The sequence below is a fragment of the Lissotriton helveticus genome, chromosome 6 (genome assembly GCF_964261635.1).
Source record: "Lissotriton helveticus chromosome 6, aLisHel1.1, whole genome shotgun sequence".
Lineage (NCBI taxonomy): Eukaryota > Metazoa > Chordata > Amphibia > Caudata > Salamandridae > Lissotriton > Lissotriton helveticus.
This window is the reverse complement of record NC_136067.1, coordinates 16,927,633-16,954,993: the sequence shown is the minus strand read 5'-3', so window position 1 is coordinate 16,954,993 and position 27,361 is coordinate 16,927,633. Positions and strand designations below refer to the sequence as shown.

Here is a 27,361-nt window from a genome sequence, read left to right as displayed (position 1 = left end):
GGACGCCTGTTACTTGGTTGCTGCCAATAAATTCGATCTTTGACTTCACCTAGAAGACTCTGAGTTTTTGTGGTCTAAGCAGGAAAGTACCCGAGGTCTTTGGGTGTACCCTGACACCACTGGGTTACCGGTTCGGTACCGGTTCTGAAAAACCCAGTACCTCAGCTTCTTGATAACTATATATATTACCTACTGGCGGTCGCCAGTAGGTATATATAGTTAGGATTTTTTCTCTATGGGTTTTTTGAAAATTCTATGTCTAATAACTTTGGCGTTTGTGGACGGAATTGGCTGAAATTTTCAGGAAAATGGCACATTTTGTTTCTGAGCAGCCCTTGAAAATTTGGGGGGGGTTTGTCAAGGGGGGGCCGGGAAAAAAGGGGGGTCCCAAAACGTGTTTTTAACATTGAGTTTTCCATAGGGCGGTTGGCCTCACTTTTAGCCCGAACGGCTGAATGGATTTGTACGAAACTTGGCAAAATTGTAGGGACTGGTAGCCCGATGTGCCTTTTGTAGGTCTCAATATATGTGCTCCAGTGGATTTTGAGAAATTAACGTTTAAAAAAAGATATATATCTGTAACAGCGGACCGGGCAGCGCTCTGGTTCGCGGACTTTTCGCGCAACGGAGCTTTGTGAAGCGAAGCTGATTGGTTCTCCGGCGTCTGTCAACATTCCAAACAGTCCGTAGCGGCCGCCATCTTGTCTCTCAGTAGGATCGAGAGACAAGAGGAGGTCAAAACAAAGGGGGAAATAACTATAAGGGGGCATAGTAGATCCTCGCTGACCCCCTAGGTTTGATGTGGAGGTTTTAAAAGGGCCCCGCGGGGCAAAAAAAAAACAAAATAATAATAATCGAACGGCTGAATGGATTTGCACGAAACTTGGCAAAATATTAGGGACTGGTAGCCCGATGTGCCTTTGCTAGGTCTCAATATATGTGCTCCAGTGGATTTTGAGAAATTAACGTTGAAAAAAAGATATATATCTGTAACAGCGCTCCGCTTCGCGTACTTTTCGCGTTACGGAGCTTTGCGAAGCTGATTGGTTCTCCGGCGTCTGTCAACATTCCAAACAGTCCGTAGCGGCCGCCATCTTGTCCCTCGGTAGGATTGAGAGACAAGAGGAGGCCAAAGCGAAGGGGGAAATGACCATAAGGGGGCATAGTAGATCCTTCCTGACCTCTTAGGTTTGATGTACCATTTTGCCAAGTTTGGTGTAATTCCGTTCAGCCATTCAGGCTGTAGACGTATGTAAATGTCCTATGGAAAATTGCATGGGGAAAACACATTTGAAAGTGTTGAAATTTAGAACCAATTAAAATGTTACTTTGGTTTTGTATTTGTGTGTGATGAAAGTTAATTGGTTATGTATATATGTCAAATGAGAGGAAACCACAGCCATTTTGTGATACTACTGTCTGAGGTACATTTGTGAGGAATTTTTGGTGGTGAATTTCTGGTGTTTGATTTACACAGTACTAACACTTCTGCTACTTTTAAAAAGGTGAGTTGTTAATTTGTATGGGGAACTATGTTGTACACTTGAAGATAATTTGAAAAATGTTTTCTGTTATTTATTTGCAGTCCTTCTGTTATACTAAATACTTGATAAAGTTAGTTTTATATTATGTATTACTAAAGACGATAAATGAAAGTGATTATTTTTTTCTGCAATTTACAGCAAGCAATTTCAAAATAAAATGGCTCACAATGAAGAGACCGTGGCAATTTCTTTTGAATTGTCCAACACATTGATTGAAATTGAGAGCACCAATAATGAAATATTGTCACAAGGAGGACATGACTTGTATGATTCCATTAGATTGATTGAAATGGACAGCACCAAGAATGAAATATTGTCACAAGGAGATGACTTGAATGATTCCACTACATTGATTGAAATTGAGAGCACCAATAATGAAATATTGTCACAAGGAGGAGATGGCTTGTATGATTCCATTAGATTGATTGAAATGGACAGCACCAATAATGAAATATTGTCACAAGGAGGAGATGACTTGAATGATTCCACTACATTGATTGAAATTGAGAGCATCAATAATGAAATATTGTCACGAGGAGATGACTTGAATGATTCCACTACATTGATTGAAATTGACAGCACCAATAATGAAATATTGTCAGAAGGAGGAGATGACTTGAATGATTTTTTTGATCAATCTCTTGATGGCGAATTTATCGAGTGTTTGGAGACCATAGAGTTACAAGAATCATCATTGGAGACTTTTAATGAGGACATTGCTGATGAGGACATGTTACTAGTTCTTTCAAATTTAGAAAATTCTGAAGAATAAATTTATATTTAGAAATCAAAAATTGTTTGAGACATTATTCATTTTTATTTTTAATTTATGAGGTTGTAGCGAAGTGATTGTAGTATAAAATGAGACTTATAGTATAGAGTGCAACATTTTTATGTTACATGGTAAGTTTACTCATATTTACTTCCCTTCTGCCACTATATTATCTCCAATGTGTATTTGACATGTCTTCTTCATCTCCGGCCTCCTTTCTCTCACTGTGTGTCTCCGATGCATCTTATCGCTGCTATTTTGTGTAATTACAGAAGAGAGTAAAATAAAATAGTTCGGAACGTGAAAAGGGGGCAAAGTAGAGTACTCCTCACCCCCTAGGCCTTTTTAGGCGGTCCCAAAAGGATCAGTTTCTGCTTTCCTGAGAGATTATGGTATGAGTTCCATATACCACAATAACTTGCATTACAACATGCAAGATATCTATCTCCTATTACCAACTTTTGGAGATATTCGCGCTAAGCGCGAATATCTCCAAAAAGTAACACCTGCCCTGAGCAGTTCTTAGCCATGTTATCCAATGGGAGGTGGATAACATGGCTAAGAGTATTAGCTCGGTAATGCATGAATATCGCTGAGTTTTTAGCGATATTCATGCATTGCGGCCGTTTATTATCGCATTTGCGATAAACCTTGATAATAGTAAGGTTTATCTTCGATAATTTCTGACGATGCTTAGTGGTAAAAAATTGGTTGGTAAGCATCGTTAGCGATAAATATCGCTTAACTTTGGTAATATGCCCCAACGTCTGTTAACGTTCGATTCGAAGGAAATGAGGAAGTGTTGAAAAACATTGTCTGCGCCATCTTGCCTTTTTTGAAATGCCACACTTTTGTCGTGCACGGCAGCCATTTTAGATGTCTTGACCAGACCCACTCTCTGCACGCTGTCGATTCGTAGCATGGCTCCTCACCCTCGTAAGCATCTCCCCCAGGCACTGGTCACCACCGCTCTCTGTCTTATGCATGGGCAATAAACCTCCCCCCATCTGCGCTGCTCTTCCCTGAGAATCACACTCTGTGCCCGCCCGACACCTCCCTTTCGCCCTATTCACTACCGCACCCTCTGACACTCCTCTTTCTCTGTGTCCGATTGTCCAGGCTATCAGCTAGCCCTGCAGATGTAGTTTATGGCCCCAGCTGTAAAGAATCACCCCTCTTCAAAGGAGTTATAGTAGATCAAGGCCCACACTCGATGAGATCCGTCACACCACACGTGTTCCTACTATCTGAAAACCATCCTGTATTGTGATTGGGGAGGGGACCGAGCCTGAAGCGGAAGATTCCAGGAATGACTCTTTGTACATCAAAGTTTTTACAATTATGTGTCACATTAAAAATATATAGCACTCCAACAAAGTAGTAGGAATATAAAACTTTAATAACATATAAATATATACAACAAAACAAAAACAGTAAAAACATTTAAACAACGAAGAGACCGTGGCAATTTCTTTTTAATTATCCAATAGATTTATTGAAATTGACAGCACCAATAATGAAATATTCTTGTCAGTAGCGGTCTGTTGTGCGAATAGTTCCAAGGCAGCAGAACGCGCTGAAATCTAGATGGCACGAAAGTGATGTCTAGTAAGTTGCCGCCCAGCAAAAAACGGCGTGGGGCGCCGCGGGGGTGAGTGAGTCCAGTAGGCACCACAGCTATTCTTACCGGCATTGCAGAATTACTGCTGGGGACAATGCCTGTGCTGTAGCAGGGTCACAGCAGAAACAAAAAGGATTCTGTTGAAGATGTTGTTGGTTTTCAATTTGAAAACAGTTCTGGTGTCAACTGCTATGCTAATGTAGTGGTTAATGTTTTGTTTTCTCTAGAAAATGTAAAAGAGGGGGAGGCAGTCCAAAGTTCCGTTAAAAGGGCAAAGGAAAGGATCGGTGGTTTGAACTATCAGTCAAAAAGGGGAGGGGGTGCAATAATTTTTCCTACCGGGTCACACTGTGCTTTCACCGGAAGTGAGGTCTGCAGGATTGTAGTAATTCAAAGTGAGGCTGGCGCCAGCATGGGAGCGCCGACGTCCCGCGTATACAGTTTCGTCACTCCACGGGCGATCATGGCAGTCATTCCCCATCGGGGGTCGGAGACTCCCGCGGCTCCTCTAGAATCTTCAAGGTCGTGGAGGACTACGGTGGTGGAGTCAACCAGTGACCGGGCCATTTCTTTATGTTGGGCCCGCTCTTGCCAGGTCGACCGCCATTTTGAGAGTTCGGCAGCTACCGGCGATCGCGGGGTCACATGAGCGGACGGGCTCCACCCTGCCGGGCGAGACGTTGCAGCATGGCCACAGTGGAAGAACCGTTATCTAGGTCGTTCCGAAACTGTGCAGCACTGTAGTTGTTAGGATGCCACCGCCTGGAGCGCTGAGGGTGCAGCTGGGAAGTCTCCACCTGGGGAGGCGGGAGAGGCCTGTTCGCACCGTCTCTCCCTCCCAGTGCACCCCACGGCGTCTCGCTTGAGATTTGTTATGGCCGGACCAGGCGATGAGGACGAGGGGGGGGTCGGAGGCATGTGCAAGACATCCCCCCCCAGTGTTGTCGCAGCCATTATAAAAGAAAGAAGTGTCCCGTCCGTCTTCGGGCCGGGCTTCCGGTGGATGTCGGCCGGACGCCCCTGGCTCTGGCCCCATGAACGGGTTTCTTGGTTTATCGGCTGCAGCCGGATCCCGTCGGCCTCGGCCCCCCGACCGTTGGTGGTCGGACCGGAAGAGCATGTGGCGGGACTACCTGCAACTCTCAAGGGCCACCGCGGCCGGACTGGGAGAGAGAGGGGAGGGTCGAGGAGACATTCCCCCCCCCTGCAACTGTTCAGCGTTGTAAAGGCAATCCCCTGGCCGGGTCCCGCTGGTCTCGGCCTCTCCTCCGGCTACACCCTACGTTAGGATCTCCTGGCCGAGGCGTGGCAGCAGGACCTGCCTTATATGGGCTGCTCCCGGCTGGGCGTAGCCGGAACCCTGCCCCACCTTGGAAGTTTCCAGAGTGGGGGTGGATGTTCTACTGACTTGCATTTTCCCTAGTCTATCGATTTTTTTGGCGTGGCAGGCGGTGGGACAGCGAGGGGTGATTTGGTTTCTCTTACTGTTTTTCTGGTCTCTCACCACTGGCATATTTTAACGTTTTCTTGTTTCTAGGACATTAATAGGTTTTATCATTACGTTATGTTATCGTTTCTTTGTTCGTTGTTTAATAAAAGTTCATGTTCATCAGTGGCCTACTGATTTTCGTTTTCCTATTTTTTTCTTTCCAGGTTGTTTCATGGTAAAGTTTCTGTTAACAGGATACAGTGATCACTTCGTTATTATTGCATATGTCCTTTTCACTAGGGGTGCTCTCTGGTCGGGCCAGATGACGTATCTCTAGTAAATGGTCCGGGTGAAAAAGGTGCATCAATCAGTGGGGAGTAGATAGGCATGACAGATTACAACGGGGGAGAACGGTCCGCATTACGTACCCTTTCACTACTTGCAAAGATTTTCCTACGTTTATTTGCAAACAGGGAATACCTCCAAAAAGAACTAATTCCCAAACAGTCAATGTTCGGACAATCAATCAATCAATGAGGAATGAAATAGGTACGACGTGTTAAAGGCTTGCGTTACCTACCCTTCACTATCTGCAAAGGGAGATAGAATATTCCTATTCTTCCTCGTTTGCAGGTAGAGAAGATCGTTAAGAGAATTAACTTCGAACAATTCAATGCTCGATTGAAACAATCAACAAGGGGTACTGTGAACACAAATGAACGCCGCTTATATACATACGCATTGCTATTTTCAACAGGTTGTTCCTAATGTTTCTATTTTAGCGAGGTCAAAAGAGATCCCATTAGTGGCCTACTGATTTTGCTCGATTCCTTTTGTTTTTTTACACGATTTTTCGCTATCTGCAAAGACTAAACAGAGTATTGCGACTCTGTGCTTGCTTGTAAATAGAGAATGAACCAAAGAGAACAATCAATCAAATGGAGAGAGAAGCAGGCACGACGGATTACAAAGGGGGAAAGGGCTGCGTTAACTACCCTTCACTATCTGCAAAGAGAGAGTACTCCTAATAGAAATGAGGGGTGGGGGGCAGCAATCAAAGCAGATCAGTGTGCATAAACACGAAAAAAATAATTCTTACCACGTACTTGACATTCGACAGCTTATGATATTTGCTATTAAAAAACCATTGAAATTCACTGAAAAACCATAGGTTATAGACCATATATAGTTAGGAATTAGCATTTACAAAACCTTGAAAATTCACTGAAAAAACCATAGGTTATAGACCATATATAGTTAGGAATTAGCATTTACAAAACCTTGAAAATTCACTGAAAAAACCATAGGTTATAGACCATATATAGTTAGGAATTAGCATTTAAAAAACCTTATTTTACTCACACAAAACCATTGAAATTCCATATATAGTTAGTTGCACTAACTATATATCGCGCACCCGCAATCCACTGCTGATGATGTCACATATTACATCATTCATGACATGGTCAGTGACATCACTGATGACATCACTGATGACATCTCAAATGACATCACTGATGACATCACTGATGACATCTCATTTGACATCAATGACCACATCACTGATGATATCATTCATGTGACAATACAATGCATCTCTTCACACTTTAATATAACCTCTGTTACACCCAGTGTTAAATACAGAGTATAATTTTTGAAACCATTGACACACCAATACTAGTTACTACATACGCACTCAGTGATTCCTATGTTTACACACACATTCACTCATTTACCCATACAATCATTCATACATACAATCACTCATCTTTACAACACTATCATATGCACTCATACACCTATACAGACTCTCACACTCTGTCACTCATCCATGGAGTTACTCACACACCTAGTCAGTCCTGTAAAGAATCAATCACACTTCCATTTTCTAATCTATACAGTTAAACATAGAGCACCTTACATTTTGAAACATATACTAACACATAATTACTCTCTTATACAATCATTGATACAAGTACACATTGATCTGCACAGAGTCACACACCTCCCAGCCAGCCACACACACACTCAGTCTCCCATACAAATATTTGGGCAATCAATCAATAACCCATATAGTTACTCATATAGCTACTGATCAACACATGCAGCAGTTTACAGAACAACAGACATAATGATGCACAAATTAAGACAGTTTAGTCACTAACCCATGCACTCAGTGAGACACATTTAATCACTCACTCATACAGTCAGTCACGCACCTACTAAATCCTTCATCCAGACACTTCTACATCTACTCATTCTTCAATATGTAAAACATATTTAAACTTTACAGAAACACACAGTCACTGGATGATGTCATCAGTGATGTCATCAGTGATGTCATTTGAGATGTCATCAGTGATGTCATCAGTGATGTCACTGACCATGTCATGAATGATGTAATATGTGACATCATCAGCAGTGGATTGCGGGTGCGCGATATATAGTTAGTGCAACTAACTATATATGGAATTTCAATGGTTTTGTGTGAGTAAAATAAGGTTTTTTAAATGCTAATTCCTAACTATATATGGTCTATAACCTATGGTTTTTTCAGTGAATTTTCAAGGTTTTGTAAATGCTAATTCCTAACTATATATGGTCTATAACCTATGGTTTTTTCAGTGAATTTTCAAGGTTTTGTAAATGCTAATTCCTAACTATATATGGTCTATAACCTATGGTTTTTTCAGTGAATATATATATATATATATATATAGTTATATATATATATTGTCTTTATTGTCTGATTAAATAAAATCATTACAATAAAATAATACAGTTCATAAAACATGGCAATTTCTTACATTCCTTGTAATGAGGAAGTGTTAACATCACTTTATAACTGTTAGAAGTACATAAAATATCATAAAAAGTTATTTTGTTCATAACCAAATATAAACATTACATTTCATTATTATTCCCCATACATATTAATAAACCAGAAATCAACAGAAGAAAATGGCAGTAAGGGATGCTGGCGGGCCGAACTACCAAGCTATACGAATTTGCTATTTAAACATGCACAGATCAAAGTTGCCCACCTCATTAGTCCACTGCCAAAGGACTCAACAATTACTAAACAATCTTAGATACAGAGAGGCAACATAACAGTTATAAAAGGCATACATGCACAATGTGGTAATCAAATCCAAATTCTTTCTTCATTTTTAATACTGAATCTTTTAATCTTGTCTTTTTGTCACATTGAATGCCAAAAGGTATTTCAAAACCAACAGCACAGCCAGAACAGCCAACGCGTTTCGCCCCACAAGGGGCTTCCTCAGGGCTGTAAATACAATATCAATGGGTCATGTTTGTGACCAATATAAACTAAGGACATGAGAAGTTTGTTTGAAGATCATGTTAATAAGAATTAATATTATTTATCTGCTTATCTCCTCTTGTATTTGAATGTTACCTGATTGGCCCTTATCGTGAATATAATGAGATTGACATGCATTATGACCAGTGAGGTTTGGTAATTTATGTGGAACAAAGGTTTTAGAAAAAATTGTTGAAGATATAAATATGGGTACTGAGCATTTCAATCATGGACTGCTAATATATTGTTAACTGCATAATTTGTCACCTTATGTGTGTGCACACTTGGGAACCGTACATACTGTTTCATCATTTATCTATCCATCTACTATTTTTAACAAAGTATTTCTATACTCACATCTTTCTTTTGAAGCACACACATTCACGAAGATGGTTGTTTTATGTCTGTCATACTCGGCAATAATGTGGTGTGTACTGTGAGCTGTACCGCCACCGATATGGGCCTTTCCTTATACTTGAAAAACTTTGTCTGTTTTTAGAAACGTAGGATCACCTGTCACCATCGGTTATGAGAAGAAAGTGGTTCTATATGATCCGGAGGATCATATAGAATATAGGTAATTATCGATTACCCAGTTGGGGTATCTAAATTGGGTGATGCTGGTTTTGCACTTAGCTGAGGTCAACCGTCCTGTCCTGTTGGTACCTGATTAGTCGGGTGCCCTATCTTTACCAAAGCCCGTGGCCAGAGTTGGTCTTCATACCATTCTAGGTAAATATAATCTATGTGTTATGTCCTTGTGCTATTTCCCTTTTTCACCCTTCCCAGGTACCAATGTCTAAAGGTGTTGCTATAGTTTGTTTGCAAACTTATGTCTTATTAATTGTTTTCTTATCTGTAAAATGTATGGTCACTGTCTTATGGCCTGACTCTACAAAATTTGCATAGATAAAGGGTTTAAAACTTTCCTCGACTCTGTGGTTTATTACAGGAAAGGTAAATTGTTTAAATGCTACTGCTACTAATCTAACATGCTTTCGATCCCTAGGACTTATAACATAAGTGCCAAGGATTGGTAAATCATGGTTTACAGGTATAAGTCCTAAAAGGACTCAAAGTACTGATAGACTGTAAGTAAAGGAAAAGGGAACACGCAGGACTGCTAGTTCAATATTATGAATGTTTTATGGGCCCAGGTGAATATGGTAAAACTGAGGTAGTGGTCCTGCGCTCTATCAGTATAATTTCTGCTAGCAGAGCGACTGTTTGGGTTTAGTTAAATAGGTAGTTAGTTGTGTGTTGATTATTGATTGTATATTGATTTTATTGATGTATGTAGTAATCAAAACCTGTTTTTGTATTGTTTTATGTTGTCTGAAAGCCCCGGGGGTATTGTATAGCGGGTGGTACATGGAAGCCACACTGCAGTGAGGGTTACTTGCCGTGATCAAGTAAGTGCGGAAAGTTAGGAAAGACTTAAAGCACTAGTTAGGGATCATTTCTAGTACAAACGTGAGAGTGATTGGTAACAAAGAAGTTCGCTGGTGGAACTTTGGTCTTATATCACCTAGAAAGGGCAATTCCGAAGGAGTAGCAGGTTCTTTTTGTTTAAGTGTAGAGTAAACAGAAGGTTGTTTTACTCGCAGTAAACGAAGGGTAGACGGAATTGAGTTTACTCATTGTGAAAGAAATTGTCTTTTCTTTTGAAGTTAGTCAATCAGGCACAGTAGCGAATCTTTTTATGTTATTAAATAATGAAATGTGTAATTGAATTTTGAAAAGAAATTGAGTTATCGAATTACCTTGCAAAGGAGGAGTAGTCGTGGGTGCTGAACTTACGTCATAGAGAGCCATGCTGGGATTGGTAGAAACAACGGGTGTGTAGCCATGAGGAGAACGGGATACACAACACAGAAAAGCCACGCAATCATTGGTTAACGCTGCTTGTAAGTTAAATACTCATTGGTCATTGAAAATAAGAGACGCCCTGGTATTTGAGAAATATCTCTGCAAAGTAAACATAGTAAATTAATTGAATTTATTGAAAATTCCGTAGAAAACCTAAACAGCGGTATATGTGGCATTTAGATCCAGCAATCATAGGAAATCGCTCAGATATAAGATATTTAGGTTTTGCCCGAGAACAGAGTATTAGAGGAAGACCATATAACATGTACAGAGAAAAAAGAAAAATTTTGTTTATGTAGAAAATCAAGAACTACTTTAAAAAAGATAAACCAGCAAAAATGAGAGAGCAAATTATTATTCCACCACCAAAAACACCCGCATCATACATGATGATAAAAAGGGGCTATCACACTTGTGTGTGGTTAGAGAATTGGATAGAATACACCAAGGACGATGGCATATTAGCATTTCCAGAACATGGTACATGGAATGGTAAAATACTGCACAATCTACATACTTGCATGAATGAGTTAGACCCCAGACCAAGATTAGCGCAGTATGAAGCCCTAGAAGTGTGGGAGACAGATGCTTTTGAGTGAGGCAGATCTCAAAGTTACAGAAGCTTTAACCGATTTTATCCCATATTTCAAAAAGATACTAGAGGAAAACAAATGAAACAATGGGACAGTCTATGCTAGTGGAAGGATGATATCCTATTTTTACAACAGAAGAACCGACTGGAAGTAAAAGTACTGAGAAAACAAGACATATAATGACTAGTGGTGTTGATTCAGATGAGGAATATCTAGATGATTTGTTAATGAAAAATCCACCACCTTACCAAGAATAAACTAATAGAGTTACTCCTAGTGCTCCGTTTCTACTACCACCTTTGGTTCAGCAGATTATACATGAAACCTCATTAGAAAACGTATTACAAGAAAGAGAGAAAGAAGCATTAAACAAACAATGTAGTGAGTTAACTCAGAAAATCACCCAATTAAATATGAGTCCTGAAGATTTGACAATACCCGTAACTATAGGTCCCGTAGTTACTCTATATGGAGATAAGCAAACAAGTCCTAGAACTCCCATACATTATTTATTTATTTATTTATTTAGAAGTTTTATATTGCGCTGGCCAAACCCGAGGGTATCGGAGCGCTTTACAACAGAAATTAAGCTGTAATCACAGAAGTAAAGCATAGTCCCATATAAAAGTTCAGCGAACCGATTGAGCTGCACGTCATTGAGGTGAGGAAGTCCTGAGATAGCCTGGATGAACGCACAATAGTACAGCCTAGAAAAGAAACTCTAATAGTTGATGATCAAGCAAGTGAATGCGAATCAGTAATTTCCCTGATGGATTTACCTATACAAGAACCAGTGAGTGACTCAATCTGGAAAATTACTCCAAGAGGTTAAAAAGAGGTACAGTTCAAAACATCTTCAGGAACGAGAAGTGCAACTGTAGTAAGTCCTGATGAATTAGAAAGATGGACCAGAGATTTAGAAAAGCCAAAAGCACAGCCAAAAGTATTGGACATTTTTAAATTAAAAGTAGAATTGGAAGAAATGGTAGCAGGAAATGTAGGATTGGATAGGCTAAATTCTTTCAATGAACATGAATTATTGTTTATTTACAGAAGTATTACTCGAAATACAAAAATATAGCATGAAAAATTCATGAATTTGGATTCTGAAATGGGAATTGACATTGGTAAATCAATAGTATTACAGAAACCGTATAGAGATGAATTTTCTGACAAAGATTTAGAAAACAGGAATGTGTCAGGACATAAATTACAGATAAAGGAATTGTTGTCGTTGTTACAGAAATGGGGAGATTTAGACAAATGGAAAGCTAGATAGACAAAGTAGAAGGAAGAAGCTCAGGCAAATAATACTACTTCTGAGTACTGGATAAAAGAAACAGAAAAGGCTGAAAGCTTGTGTCCAATGAGAGAAGTGCCAGGAGGAGGTTATGTACATGTCCCATGGTCTGGACAAGATATTTTATCATTTACTAATGACTTCGCAAAGCATAGAGAAAAACCTGTTGAATCGTACCGGAAAGTTGAAAGGTTTGTGAAAGTGTTTAAAGTACTGTTAAAAGATTTAGATGGTTTATTTGACATTGTTGTCCCAGCTGATTTGTGGTGTGAGTGTAAAATTACAGTGGATTGACCAAATGATGAATACCCTACAGATCCTATAACAGGAGCCTAGACAGGAGAGGTAATGAAAACGTATAGTCAGGTAATAACTGATTTGAAGGGAAAGATACCTCCAAAAGAGACAGATTGGACTAAAATAGACAGAACTACTCAAAATAAGGGTTCCTCTGTGCATGCATATTATGAATGCCTATTGCAGGTATTTAAACAGTACAGTGGTTTAGAAAACATTGACAAAAATGACATGACACATTTTATGTATCGTTTGTGTCCGAATTGAAACCAGAAATCTCTTAAACGATTAAAGAACATAAATTATGTTGACAAGCGTAGCCCATCGACGAGATTCTCAAGTATGAAAAAAACTGTGAGTATAAAATTGATAACAAGCGAAAAAAGATTAGAGGAAAAAGTCATGTGGGCTCAAGTAAAAATGACAGAACAACAGGAACTTCAGTTAAATCAGCAAGCTAACAAACAGAAAAGAGGGAATGGACAAGGTGAAGGTATTGGAAGTAAACCTAGTGGAAAAATGAGTAAAGAAGAGGCAAAGAAAAAGTTTCCCTGTCATGGGTGCAGAAAATTGGGGCATTGGAGAAACAAGTGTAAATTAGTACTGAATAATAATGTCCAAAATCAAAATTTAAATCCACAGACGCAGAATGAGGTGTCAATGAGACAGCCACAACAGGTAATACAGAATCAGTTACCTCAGGCTCCTATGCCAGATTTTATGAGTCAAGCCAAATACAGTGTGGACACCGGATTTCGAGAGGGAAGTGGTAAGAAAAATACGGTAACACCACAGTTTCCTTTACAGGACACATTTTTTGAAGACGAATACTGACGGTGCCTGAGAGGGGGGAAGAGGTATGCGTACTTGGCGCATCCCAGCCGGTAGATCAGTCAGGACCTTTCATTGAGGGAAAAGTGAAGGGAAATTATATTGCCTTTTTGTTGGTCAATGGTGCTACTCGTTCTACTGTGAGAATAGCAGACATCCCAAACATATCCCTCTCGGGAGAAGCGATCCAAGTAGTGGGCGTTTCTAATAAACAAATTAGGACTCCTGTCACAGAACCAAATGGATGTTTGTATCGGTAATTTTAGAGAAATTCACACGTTTGTAGTGTGTGATTCCAGTCCTGTAAACTTACTAAGGAGGGATCAACTGTGCAAGATGAATTGCACAATCTTTTGCACACCCAATGAGTAGCCTCACACATATCTATATGTATTACATGTTTCACTGACAAAATATCCAGTACTAAATATCAATTTACAACAATATCAAGTGAAAAATATAGATGTTAAAAATATTGACTCCCTATCTTTCTAATTAAAAGTTCAAAATATTAGATATTTCTTCAGAATAACGACTTTTAAATGAATATGAATTAAAATGGTAAGCATTAATTGAATAAATATTAATTCTAATAACAATTAAATATGTGTAATAAGTAGATTCAAAATTATAACAATTATGATTATTTTCAAAATTTAAAAAGAAACATATATAATATTAAAATCTTTATATACATGTATCTAATTTAAAAACTGTATTACAATATATACATAAATATCTAATAACATAAAATATTTAGTAAACAAACCGTTACATTTCAAATAAGAAAATTCAAACAAAATAAAATGTATACTTTGCAAAAAATTCATATAATATTAAAAACATTAATATACATATTATATCATTTTAAATAACCAAAAACATATTAATAAAACTGTAAACAATATAAACTGAACAAAAGCAATTTAAACATAATTTATATACTATTCCCATTAGAACTTATAAAAAGTAGACAAAGGGCCTAATTTCAATGTCTGTTAGAAAGCCTTTTTTCATCAGTCAATACATTTACGCCTTTCTGAAATGGACTGGGTGCCCCCTAAACATCCCTGTATGGTGTGCCTGGTACACAGTGCAGGGAGGTTTATAAACTTTAATTTTTCAATGGGTGCTTGTGCTGTGAGCTTTCTCAACCTGCCGCTCAAGCTCCCATTATCCTATCCATATCCTAATGGAGTTGTCGGAACCACCGACCTATGGTCAGGTTCCTTCCTCCGAAATGGCCTCCGACGGACATCATATTTAGGCCCAAAGTGTTGTAAGTCTGTAACATTTACAAGTATCACTTCAGTTAATGCAACAGCTGGGAAAGTGTTGGATTGCGGAGGGGTAAAATTCACTAGCTCCACGCCCATGAGTGCTACAGTAGGCAAAGTGTTGGATTACGAAGGGAGAAAAATTACTATTCCCACTCCAGTCAGTGCAACAGTAGGGAAAGTGTTGGATTGAAGAGAGGTAAAATGTACTATTCCCACTCCAGTCAGTACAACAGTAAGTACTGTGTTTGATCGCAGAGGGTTAAAATGTACTATTCCCCAATCAATGAGTGTGACAGTAGGGAAAATGCTGGATTGCAGAGGAGTAAATTCTCACTCCAGTCAGAGCACAAGTAGGGTGCTTGAAAGTGGAGGGGGAAAATGTACTATTCTCACTCCAGTCAGGTGAACAGAAAAACAAATTAATTTAAAAAACAAACTGAAGAAAGAAAAATATAAATATGAACAAAAGAACTACATTTATATTTAATATTACACATCAAAAGAAATAAAATCATATTACAATTTTAAATGAATAGCACACAACAACAAATATTATTATAAGTAAAATACAAAAATAATTTTATACAAATACATATTTTTATTTGGGAATTATTTATTAACAAAAACATATTTAGTAAATAATTTTAATCTAGTTACTTGTCACCCTGTAACCCCACAAATCTCACAACCTGCACTTAAAAATATTTCCACTATTAATATAAGTATTTATCAGGAACTAATTATCATTTATTTAGTCTCTCATTACAATGTGCCACTCCTGACCTTCTGGTAGGTCGCTCCCCCTCCGCTGCAGCACCACCAGTGACTCTGCCTTCCTGCTGCCGCCTCCAGCCTGCTGACTCGTGCTTGCTGCCCCCTTGCCTTACGCTCTCCCCTCTGCTGTGTACCTGTGCCCCTTCCCTTCTTTTTTGCACCCTGCATGCCTGTGCCCCATCCTTCTTTTTTGTACCCTGTGTGCCTGTGCCCCAGCCCTTTATTTTTAGGCCCGCTTCGTGCCCTTTTCCTGCCAAGTTTCACGCCCCGCCCCCATGCCCATGCGCTGCCCGCATTCCCACCTCCCGCCTCCTAGCTGGTCCTCCCTTCCCCCCCTGCCCCCTTAAATGGTGGCTGCTGCGCGGCCGCGCCGCTGACGCGCTGAAGGCATGCCTAAGGCAAGCCCATCTGCACCCGTCCGTGCCTGGACCACGCCCAGGGCCAGAACCCCTGGCCCTCACAACACCCGCAACACACACCACCGCTATGATGCCAGCACCCTCATCGCTCTCAACCACGGACGCACGCCCAAATGCTACAAGGCCACCCCCCAACGCACTCACGGCCCCTTCACCTGCCAGAACTGCAACTTCTCCTGCAACAACAACGCCGAGATCACCACAGCAGCGGAACCCAACCAACTACGATGCATCCTGCTCAACACCCGCTCCGCAAGCAAGCACGCCGTCGAGCTCTGGGACCTGCTTACCACCACTTCACCAGACGTCGCCTTCTTGACCGAGACCTGGATGCCTCCACCACAGACATCGCAGTGGCCATCCCCGATGGATACAAGATCTCACGCAGAGACTGCACCAATGGAGCCGGGGGAGGCACCGCCATAATCCACAAGAACACCATCAAAGTCTCCACAACATGCACTTCAGGATCCACACTGACCCCAAGACCACCCTCAGGGGCACCCTCATCTACAGACCACCATGCCCACGTCCCCAATTCTGCAACTCCATCGCCGATTTCATCACCACGCATGCCCTGACCTCCACCAACTACATCCTGCTCGGCAACCTGAACTACCACAACAACAGCAATTCCTCCACGCTGATCGACAACCTCACCACCCTCTGACTGAGTCAGATCGTCACTACCCCAACCCACATCGCCGATCACCCGCTCGACGCCATCTTCACCGCCAGCCCCCACGGTGCCTTCAGCCACACTTCAGAGCTCACCTGGACCGACCACCACTGCGTCCACTTCACCTTCAGGAAACCCGTCTCCCACCATCGCACTCTACAGATCCCCTGCCGACGCTGGTGAAAAGTCACCAAGGAACGACTAGAAACACACCTCGCTCTCCACCCACCGACCAGCCCCACCGACCCCGAGGAGTGTGCCCACACTCTCAGACTCTGGACGGAGGACTGTTCCAACACCGTAGCACCCATGAAACAACCCACCGACAGAGACACCAGCCAGAGAGCCAGCTGGTTCACCCCGGAGCTCCTAGCCTCTAAACGCACCTGCCGGAAACTGGAGAACATCTCGGTCAACGACAGAACACCCGCCAACCGTACAGCCCACAAAGACGCCATCCGCAAACATCACCACCTCATCTGGACCACCAAAAATGCCTCATTCAAAGACAGCCTCGACAACAACGCACACAACAGAAAGAGCTATTCAACATCGTTAAAGATCTCTCCACTCCCAGCTCCTGCACCAACGACATTCCGCCATCTGAAGCCCTGTGCGACACCCTTGCTGTCTTCTTCCACCGCAAGATCACCGACATCCACAATAGCTTCACCCCCCGGACGCACCCCAAGGACCCCGCCACGTCGAACACCCCGAGCCCCACCGACCACGACCCCCTGACCACTTGGACCAACGTGAGCACCGAAGACATAACTAGGATCATGAGCACCATCCACTCAGGCTCCCCGTCTGACCCGCTCCCCCACCACATCCCCAACAAATCCATCAGCATCATCGCACCCCACCTGCGTAACATCATCAACCTCTCCTTTGAGACCGCTACCTTCCCGAAGAGCTGGATACACGCCGAAATCAACGCCCTCCTGAAGAAACTCAAGGCTGACCCAAGCGACCTCAAGAACTTCCGGCCATTCTCCCTGCTTCCGCTCCCTGCTAAAGTCATGGAAAAGATCAACAACACCCAGCTCACCCACTACCTAGAAGACAACAGCATCCTGGACCCCTCCCAGTCAGGCTTCCGCAGCAACTACAGCACCGAGACGCCCTCATCGCCGCCACAGATGACATCAGAATCATACTCGACAACGGCGAGACAGCGGCCCTCATCCTCCTGGACCTCTCTGCCAACTTCGACACCGTCTGCCACCACACACTGCGCACACGCCTCTATGATGCAGGGATCCTAGACAAGGCCCTGGACTGGACCACCTCCTTCCTCACCGACAGAACCCAGAGAGTCCGCCTCCCCCCGTTCCACTCCGGAACCACCACTATCATTTGCGGCATCCCCCAGGGATCCTCACTCAGCCCGACTCTGTTCAACATCTACATGGCCCCCCTCGCTCACATCGCCAGACTACACGACCTCAACATAATCTCCTACGCCGACGACACCCAACTGATCCTCTCCCTCACCAAAGACCCCCTCACCACCAAATCTAACCAACACCAGGGCATGAAGGCCATCACCGAGCCACCGTCCCGCGCATCCATAGAACCACCTCCGGGGGCAGATCCTTCTCCCAACGCGCTGCCAAGTCCTGGAACACCCTCCCCCTCCTCCTACGACAGACCGCAGACCTCCCAGCATTCATAAGACTGCTTAAGACCTGGCTCTTCGACCACTAGCTATAGCGCCCCCCCCAGTGCCTTGAGACCCTAGCGGGTAAGAAGTGCACTTTTACAAATTCCCTGATTGATTGATTGATTGAATGTTGGGTGGACTTGCGTCCCCTCGAGACCTTTTCAGTGAGGGAACTGCCCGACTGTAGGTCAGCGGTTCAGAATACCTAATTATGATGCAGTCGCAAACTTACATTTTTCAATGGGAGCTTGTGCGAAAGGCTGAAACCGTCTGCAGCACAAGCTTCCATAAAATTGAAGTTTTTGCACATCATGGTGCCTACCACATTGTGCAGTGATGTGAAGGGCAGGCCATGACCGGAGGGCCAGGGGGAAAGGGGGCCCTGTTAGGCCCCCCAAACGGCACTTCCCAACAGCAGCTCCATGTCGGAAAGGCTGAAATGGAACTGCTGTTGGAAAGTGCCATCATAATCCCTACGGTGGCAATGCTGTCCGTTAGGGATTATGAGGCCCTTTGGACTGGGCGACGGGATCCTTGACCCTATTAGAACCCTATGTCAGAAACGTTTCCCCTTTGGGTAACTTTGTCACACAACAACAGTTATTGCCCACACAGTTCTATACATGAATTTAACTTTAGACAATAGACAGAAAACTATAGGTGATAAGTGTTTACCAAAAAATGTACATTTTATTACACATTAAAAACAATGAAGCATCAATAAAAACAATTAGTACATATCAAATCATAACAAATAAACAAATGGGAAACATACACAAAGGAAAATGGTTCCAATTAAAAGAGTGATGACAAACGCTAGTAGGAAGACAATTAATCAAACTCCAATTTGTAGTATTATCACAGAAGGAGCAGTTATATCCATTGATTTAGCGTGTCAAGTCTCAGTGTAAGCATTGATGCGTTTCGGTTATGGCTCTTGTAATTTATGGCCAACACCTTCTTCAGGATTAAAATTGTAATTTCCCACACAATATATACAATGTCTGAAACAAAAAATATAAATGTACATAAATGACTTGTACAAAATCTGTGCAACTCTCCTTCACCACCTATAGTATTACATCTATTACACAACACAAATCCATTCAATCACTCCTGTGACATTCTCATATATCATTTAATAAATGTCAAATGACATTATAGTTGTCTAATAAAGTACAAGATCACCATTTAATTATATTGAAATGGATAAAACACGACATATATAGAATATTAGGCTTTTGAATGTCTTGAATAGAATAGAGTGTTGTACTAGTGTTGTAAAGAACATAAATTATGTTGACAAGCGTAGCCCGTCGACGAGATTCTCAAGTATGAAAAAAACTGTGAGTATAAAATTGATAACAAGCGAAAAAAGATTAGAGGAAAAAGTCATGTGGGCTCAAGTAAAAATGACAGAACAACAGGAACTTCAGTTAAATCAGCAAGCTAACAAACAGAAAAGAGGGAATGGACAAGGTGAAGGTATTGGAAGTAAACCTAGTGGAAAAATGAGTAAAGAAGAGGCAAAGAAAAAGTTTCCCTGTCATGGGTGCAGAAAATTGGGGCATTGGAGAAACAAGTGTAAATTAGTACTGAATAATAATGTCCAAAATCAAAATTTAAATCCACAGACGCAGAATGAGGTGTCAATGAGACAGCCACAACAGGTAATACAGAATCAGTTACCTCAGGCTCCTATGCCAGATTTTATGAGTCAAGCCAAATACAGTGTGGACACCGGATTTCGAGAGGGAAGTGGTAAGAAAAATACGGTAACACCACAGTTTCCTTTACAGGACACATTTTTTGAAGACGAATACTGACGGTGCCTGAGAGGGGGGAAGAGGTATGCGTACTTGGCGCATCCCAGCCGGTAGATCAGTCAGGACCTTTCATTGAGGGAAAAGTGAAGGGAAATTATATTGCCTTTTTGTTGGTCAATGGTGCTACTCGTTCTACTGTGAGAATAGCAGACATCCCAAACATATCCCTCTCGGGAGAAGCGATCCAAGTAGTGGGCGTTTCTAATAAACAAATTAGGACTCCTGTCACAGAACCAAATGGATGTTTGTATCGGTAATTTTAGAGAAATTCACACGTTTGTAGTGTGTGATTCCAGTCCTGTAAACTTACTAAGGAGGGATCAACTGTGCAAGATGAATTGCACAATCTTTTGCACACCCAATGAGTAGCCTCACACATATCTATATGTATTACATGTTTCACTGACAAAATATCCAGTACTAAATATCAAGTTACAACAATATCAAGTGAAAAATATAGATGTTAAAAATATTGACTCCCTATCTTTCTAATTAAAAGTTCAAAATATTAGATATTTCTTCAGAATAACGACTTTTAAATGAATATGAATTAAAATGGTAAGCATTAATTGAATAAATATTAATTCTAATAACAATTAAATATGTGTAATAAGTAGATTCAAAATTATAACAATTATGATTATTTTCAAAATTTTAAAAGAAACATATATAATATTAAAATCTTTATATACATGTATCTAATTTAAAAACTGTATTACAATATATACATAAATATCTAATAACATAAAATATTTAGTAAACAAACCGTTACATTTCAAATAAGAAAATTCAAACAAAATAAAATGTATACTTTGCAAAAAATTCATATAATATTAAAAACATTAATATACATATTATATCATTTTAAATAACCAAAAACATATTAATAAAACTGTAAACAATATAAACTGAACAAAAGCATTTTAAACATAATTTATATACTATTCCCATTAGAACTTATAAAAAGTAGACAAAGGGCCTAATTTCAATGTCTGTTAGAAAGCCTTTTTTCATCAGTCAATACATTTACGCCTTTCTGAAATGGACTGGGTGCCCCCTAAACATCCCTGTATGGTGTGCCTGGCACACAGTGCAGGGAGGTTTATAAACTTTAATTTTTCAATGGGTGCTTGTGCTGTGAGCTTTCTCAACCTGCCGCTCAAGCTCCCATTATCCTATCCATATCCTAATGGAGTTGTCGGAACCACCGACCTATGGTCAGGTTCCTTCCTCCGAAATGGCCTCCGACGGACATCATATTTAGGCCCAAAGTGTTGTAAGTCTGTAACATTTACAAGTATCACTTCAGTTAATGCAACAGCTGGGAAAGTGTTGGATTGCGGAGGGGTAAAATTCACTAGCTCCACGCCCATGAGTGCTACAGTAGGCAAAGTGTTGGATTACGAAGGGAGAAAAATTACTATTCCCACTCCAGTCAGTGCAACAGTAGGGAAAGTGTTGGATTGAAGAGAGGTAAAATGTACTATTCCCACTCCAGTCAGTACAACAGTAAGTACTGTGTTTGATCGCAGAGGGTTAAAATGTACTATTCCCCAATCAATGAGTGTGACAGTAGGGAAATGCTGGATTGCAGAGGAGTAAATTCTCACTCCAGTCAGAGCACAAGTAGGGTGCTTGAAAGTGGAGGGGGAAAATGTACTATTCTCACTCCAGTCAGGTGAACAGAAAAACAAATTAATTTAAAAAACAAACTGAAGAAAGAAAAATATAAATATGAACAAAAGAACTACATTTATATTTAATATTACACATCAAAAGAAATAAAATCATATTACAATTTTAAATGAATAGCACACAACAACAAATATTATTATAAGTAAAATACAAAAATAATTTTATACAAATACATATTTTTATTTGGGAATTATTTATTAACAAAAACATATTTAGTAAATAATTTTAATCTAGTTACTTGTCACCCTGTAACCCCACAAATCTCACAACCTGCACTTAAAAATATTTCCACTATTAATATAAGTATTTATCAGGAACTAATTATCATTTATTTAGTCTCTCATTACAATGTGCCACTCCTGACCTTCTGGTAGGTCGCTCCCCCTCCGCTGCAGCACCACCAGTGACTCTGCCTTCCTGCTGCCGCCTCCAGCCTGCTGACTCGTGCTTGCTGCCCCCTTGCCTTACGCTCTCCCCTCTGCTGTGTACCTGTGCCCCTTCCCTTCTTTTTTGCACCCTGCATGCCTGTGCCCCATCCTTCTTTTTTGTACCCTGTGTGCCTGTGCCCCAGCCCTTTATTTTTAGGCCCGCTTCGTGCCCTTTTCCTGCCAAGTTTCACGCCCCGCCCCCATGCCCATGCGCTGCCCGCATTCCCACCTCCCGCCTCCTAGCTGGTCCTCCCTTCCCCCCCGCCCCCTTAAATGGTGGCTGCTGCGCGGCCGCGCCGCTGACGCGCTGAAGGCATGCCTAAGGCAAGCCCATCTGCACCCGTCCGTGCCTGGACCACGCCCAGGGCCAGAACCCCTGGCCCTCACAACACCCGCAACACACACCACCGCTATGATGCCAGCACCCTCATCGCTCTCAACCACGGACGCACGCCCAAATGCTACAAGGCCACCCCCCAACGCACTCACGGCCCCTTCACCTGCCAGAACTGCAACTTCTCCTGCAACAACAACGCCGAGATCACCACAGCAGCGGAACCCAACCAACTACGATGCATCCTGCTCAACACCCGCTCCGCAAGCAAGCACGCCGTCGAGCTCTGGGACCTGCTTACCACCACTTCACCAGACGTCGCCTTCTTGACCGAGACCTGGATGCCTCCACCACAGACATCGCAGTGGCCATCCCCGATGGATACAAGATCTCACGCAGAGACTGCACCAATGGAGCCGGGGGAGGCACCGCCATAATCCACAAGAACACCATCAAAGTCTCCACAACATGCACTTCAGGATCCACACTGACCCCAAGACCACCCTCAGGGGCACCCTCATCTACAGACCACCATGCCCACGTCCCCAATTCTGCAACTCCATCGCCGATTTCATCACCACGCATGCCCTGACCTCCACCAACTACATCCTGCTCGGCAACCTGAACTACCACAACAACAGCAATTCCTCCACGCTGATCGACAACCTCACCACCCTCTGACTGAGTCAGATCGTCACTACCCCAACCCACATCGCCGATCACCCGCTCGACGCCATCTTCACCGCCAGCCCCCACGGTGCCTTCAGCCACACTTCAGAGCTCACCTGGACCGACCACCACTGCGTCCACTTCACCTTCAGGAAACCCGTCTCCCACCATCGCACTCTACAGATCCCCTGCCGACGCTGGTGAAAAGTCACCAAGGAACGACTAGAAACACACCTCGCTCTCCACCCACCGACCAGCCCCACCGACCCCGAGGAGTGTGCCCGCACTCTCAGACTCTGGACGGAGGACTGTGCCAACACCGTAGCACCCATGAAACAACCCACCGACAGAGACACCAGCCAGAGAGCCAGCTGGTTCACCCCGGAGCTCCTAGCCTCTAAACGCACCTGCCGGAAACTGGAGAACATCTCGGTCAACGACAGAACACCCGCCAACCGTACAGCCCACAAAGACGCCATCCGCAAACATCACCACCTCATCTGGACCACCAAAAATGCCTCATTCAAAGACAGCCTCGACAACAACGCACACAACAGAAAGAGCTATTCAACATCGTTAAAGATCTCTCCACTCCCAGCTCCTGCACCAACGACATTCCGCCATCTGAAGCCCTGTGCGACACCCTTGCTGTCTTCTTCCACCGCAAGATCACCGACATCCACAATAGCTTCACCCCCCGGACGCACCCCACGGACCCCGCCACGTCGAACACCCCGAGCCCCACCGACCACGACCCCCTGACCACTTGGACCAACGTGAGCACCGAAGACATAACTAGGATCATGAGAACCATCCACTCAGGCTCCCCGTCTGACCCGCTCCCCCACCACATCCCCAACAAATCCATCAGCATCATCGCACCCCACCTGCGTAACATCATCAACCTCTCCTTTGAGACCGCTACCTTCCCGAAGAGCTGGATACACGCCGAAATCAACGCCCTCCTGAAGAAACTCAAGGCTGACCCAAGCGACCTCAAGAACTTCCGGCCATTCTCCCTGCTTCCGCTCCCTGCTAAAGTCATGGAAAAGATCAACAACACCCAGCTCACCCACTACCTAGAAGACAACAGCGTCCTGGACCCCTCCCAGTCAGGCTTCCGCAGCAACTACAGCACCGAGACGCCCTCATCGCCGCCACAGATGACATCAGAATCATACTCGACAATGGCGAGACAGCGGCCCTCATCCTCCTGGACCTCTCTGCCAACTTCGACACCGTCTGCCACCACACACTGCGCACACGCCTCTATGATGCAGGGATCCTAGCCAAGGCCCTGGACTGGACCACCTCCTTCCTCACCGACAGAACCCAGAGAGTCCGCCTCCCCCCGTTCCACTCCGGAACCACCACTACCATTTGCGGCATCCCCCAGGGATCCTCACTCAGCCCGACTTTGTTCAACATCTACATGGCCCCCCTCGCTCACATCGCCAGACTACACGACCTCAACATAATCTCCTACGCCGACGACACCCAACTGATCCTCTCCCTCACCAAAGACCCCCTCACCACCAAATCTAACCTACACCAGGGCATGAAGGCCATCACCGAGCCACCGTCCCGCGCATCCATAGAACCACCTCCGGGGGCAGATCCTTCTCCCAACGCGCTGCCAAGTCCTGGAACACCCTCCCCCTCCTCCTACGACAGACCGCAGACCTCCCAGCATTCATAAGACTGCTTAAGACCTGGCTCTTCGACCACTAGCTATAGCGCCCCCCCCCAGTGCCTTGAGACCCTAGCGGGTAAGAAGTGCACTTTTACAAATTCCCTGATTGATTGATTGATTGAATGTTGGGTGGACTTGCGTCCCCTCGAGACCTTTTCAGTGAGGGAACTGCCCGACTGTAGGTCAGCGGTTCAGAATACCTAATTATGATGCAGTCGCAAACTTACATTTTTCAATGGGAGCTTGTGCGAAAGGCTGAAACCGTCTGCAGCACAAGCTTCCATAAAATTGAAGTTTTTGCACATCATGGTGCCTACCACATTGTGCAGTGATGTGAAGGGCAGGCCATGACCGGAGGGCCAGAGGAAAGGGGGCCCTGTTAGGCCCCCCAAACGGCACTTCCCAACAGCAGCTCCATGTCGGAAAGGCTGAAATGGAACTGCTGTTGGAAAGTGCCATCATAATCCCCACGGTGGCAATGCTGTCCGTTAGGGATTATGAGGCCCTTTGGACTGGGCGACGGGATCCTTGACCCTATTAGAACCCTATGTCAGAAACGTTTCCCCTTTGGGTAACTTTGTCACACAACAACAGTTATTGCCCACACAGTTCTATACATGAATTTAACTTTAGACAATAGACAGTTATATCCATTGATTTAGCGTGTCAAGTCTCAGTGTAAGCATTGATGCGTTTCGGTTATGGCTCTTGTAATTTATGGCCAACACCTTCTTCAGGATTAAAATTGTAATTTCCCACACAATATATACAATGTCTGAAACAAAAAATATAAATGTACATAAATGACTTGTACAAAATCTGTGCAACTCTCCTTCACCACCTATAGTATTACATCTATTACACAACACAAATCCATTCAATCACTCCTGTGACATTCTCATATATCATTTAATAAATGTCAAATGACATTATAGTTGTCTAATAAAGTACAAGATCACCATTTAATTATATTGAAATGGATAAAACACGACATATATAGAATATTAGGCTTTTGAATGTCTTGGATAGAATAGAGTGTTGTACTCCCACCCTATTGCATGTCATAGAGTCAGCTTCTCTTCTTGCTGTACTCAATATTTATTCAGTTACCAGAGAATATCTTGCAATGATGGTACACAATATAAATTATTTAGTGTGTTATTTACCTCATTAGGGGGTACAGATAACGCTCAAAATAAATGTCAGCTGTATCAATGTGTGCTCCCAAGAAAATCATTTAGTGGAATGAGAACATCACTGAGGGGTCAATGACCACACATGTTCCTCGGCTTTCTACAAAGAAGGAATATTGAGATTTTCAGTTGGCACTTAGGCAGGAGGGATAATAACAGTATATCTTCAATTACATAGATAGAAGCGAAACGGGTCTTTTCCGTAAACTTGCGGAAATACTCATGTAACTGAAAGAGATCCTTTCATTATATTAAGGCAATAGTTACCAATTATTTGGTCATACTATTTCTAATATTCTGTAGGTTATCCGCCACAAAAATAAGGGCATAGTATGCGGTACATATCACGTTGTATTTCATATATATCTGGCAGGGAACACACTATTTTATCGATATTTTTAGTTCGTAAAGGCGTAAATATATGCGTTCTCCCTACGCCAGCCCACGGGGAAGCATGCAACATGACCCAATAAAAAATTCTTTACCTGACAGTGATAAGGTCCTTGCATAAAATATTGTTAAATGATTAACGGTAAGAGTCACAAACGTGCTTCTTAGCTCGGTCCGGTACGGGGCTCTTAAATTATAATAACCCTCTTCCTTTCTTTTCCCCAGCTAGACTGCCCGCAGACTGGAAATTAAACAAATATAAGGAGTATTATTAGTGTTACCCTCATTATCCCCTTTTCGGGCATAGACCTTATTCTAACACCCATCATACCTGCTATTTGCTGAAACCGGAGTACTCGTCTGAAAATATCGCAACAGTGTGCCGACTGGGATAATCTCACATTCTCTTATTAGATAGTAAAATTCTCCCGCGCTTAGAGACGCAATGGCTATGCAGTCTCAATCTCAATCTGATTCCGGATTAGTACTATCTACTTCCGGTTCACTGCTCGCCCCTTACAGGAATCGAGATAGAAATGGGACAGGCGGAGGAGCCAAGCTTGCAAGCGTAATGGTCGCCTTTTAGCTCGGCTCCCGCAGCCCTCCGGCCTGATCATGTATCCTGTATAATATCCTGTCCGGAGACGACACATTATCGGACAATCGGAAACGGAACACCTCGCTGGTACTCACCATTTGGCTCGGAGGTCTCGACGTGCAGCGGCTCCGAAGTT

At 42.8% G+C, this 27,361-nt stretch overlaps 1 long non-coding RNA gene across 4 annotated transcripts in view; it reads right to left on the bottom strand.

Moving 5' to 3' along the window:
* Positions 1 to 27,361, bottom strand: part of LOC144761192 (uncharacterized) — a 132,791-nt gene that overhangs the window by 24,448 nt on the left and 80,982 nt on the right. Inside the window, exons 2-3 of one of the 4 annotated variants that reach the window (XR_013595615.1) lie at positions 26,211 to 26,337; positions 10,492 to 10,659 (exon numbers count right to left, since the gene is read on the bottom strand). This is a non-coding gene — a long non-coding RNA (uncharacterized LOC144761192). Of the gene's footprint in view, positions 1 to 10,460; positions 10,660 to 25,739; positions 25,820 to 26,210; positions 26,338 to 27,361 lie in introns of those variants that run through there. The other 3 variants (XR_013595616.1, XR_013595617.1, XR_013595618.1) reach the window with 3 other exon arrangements.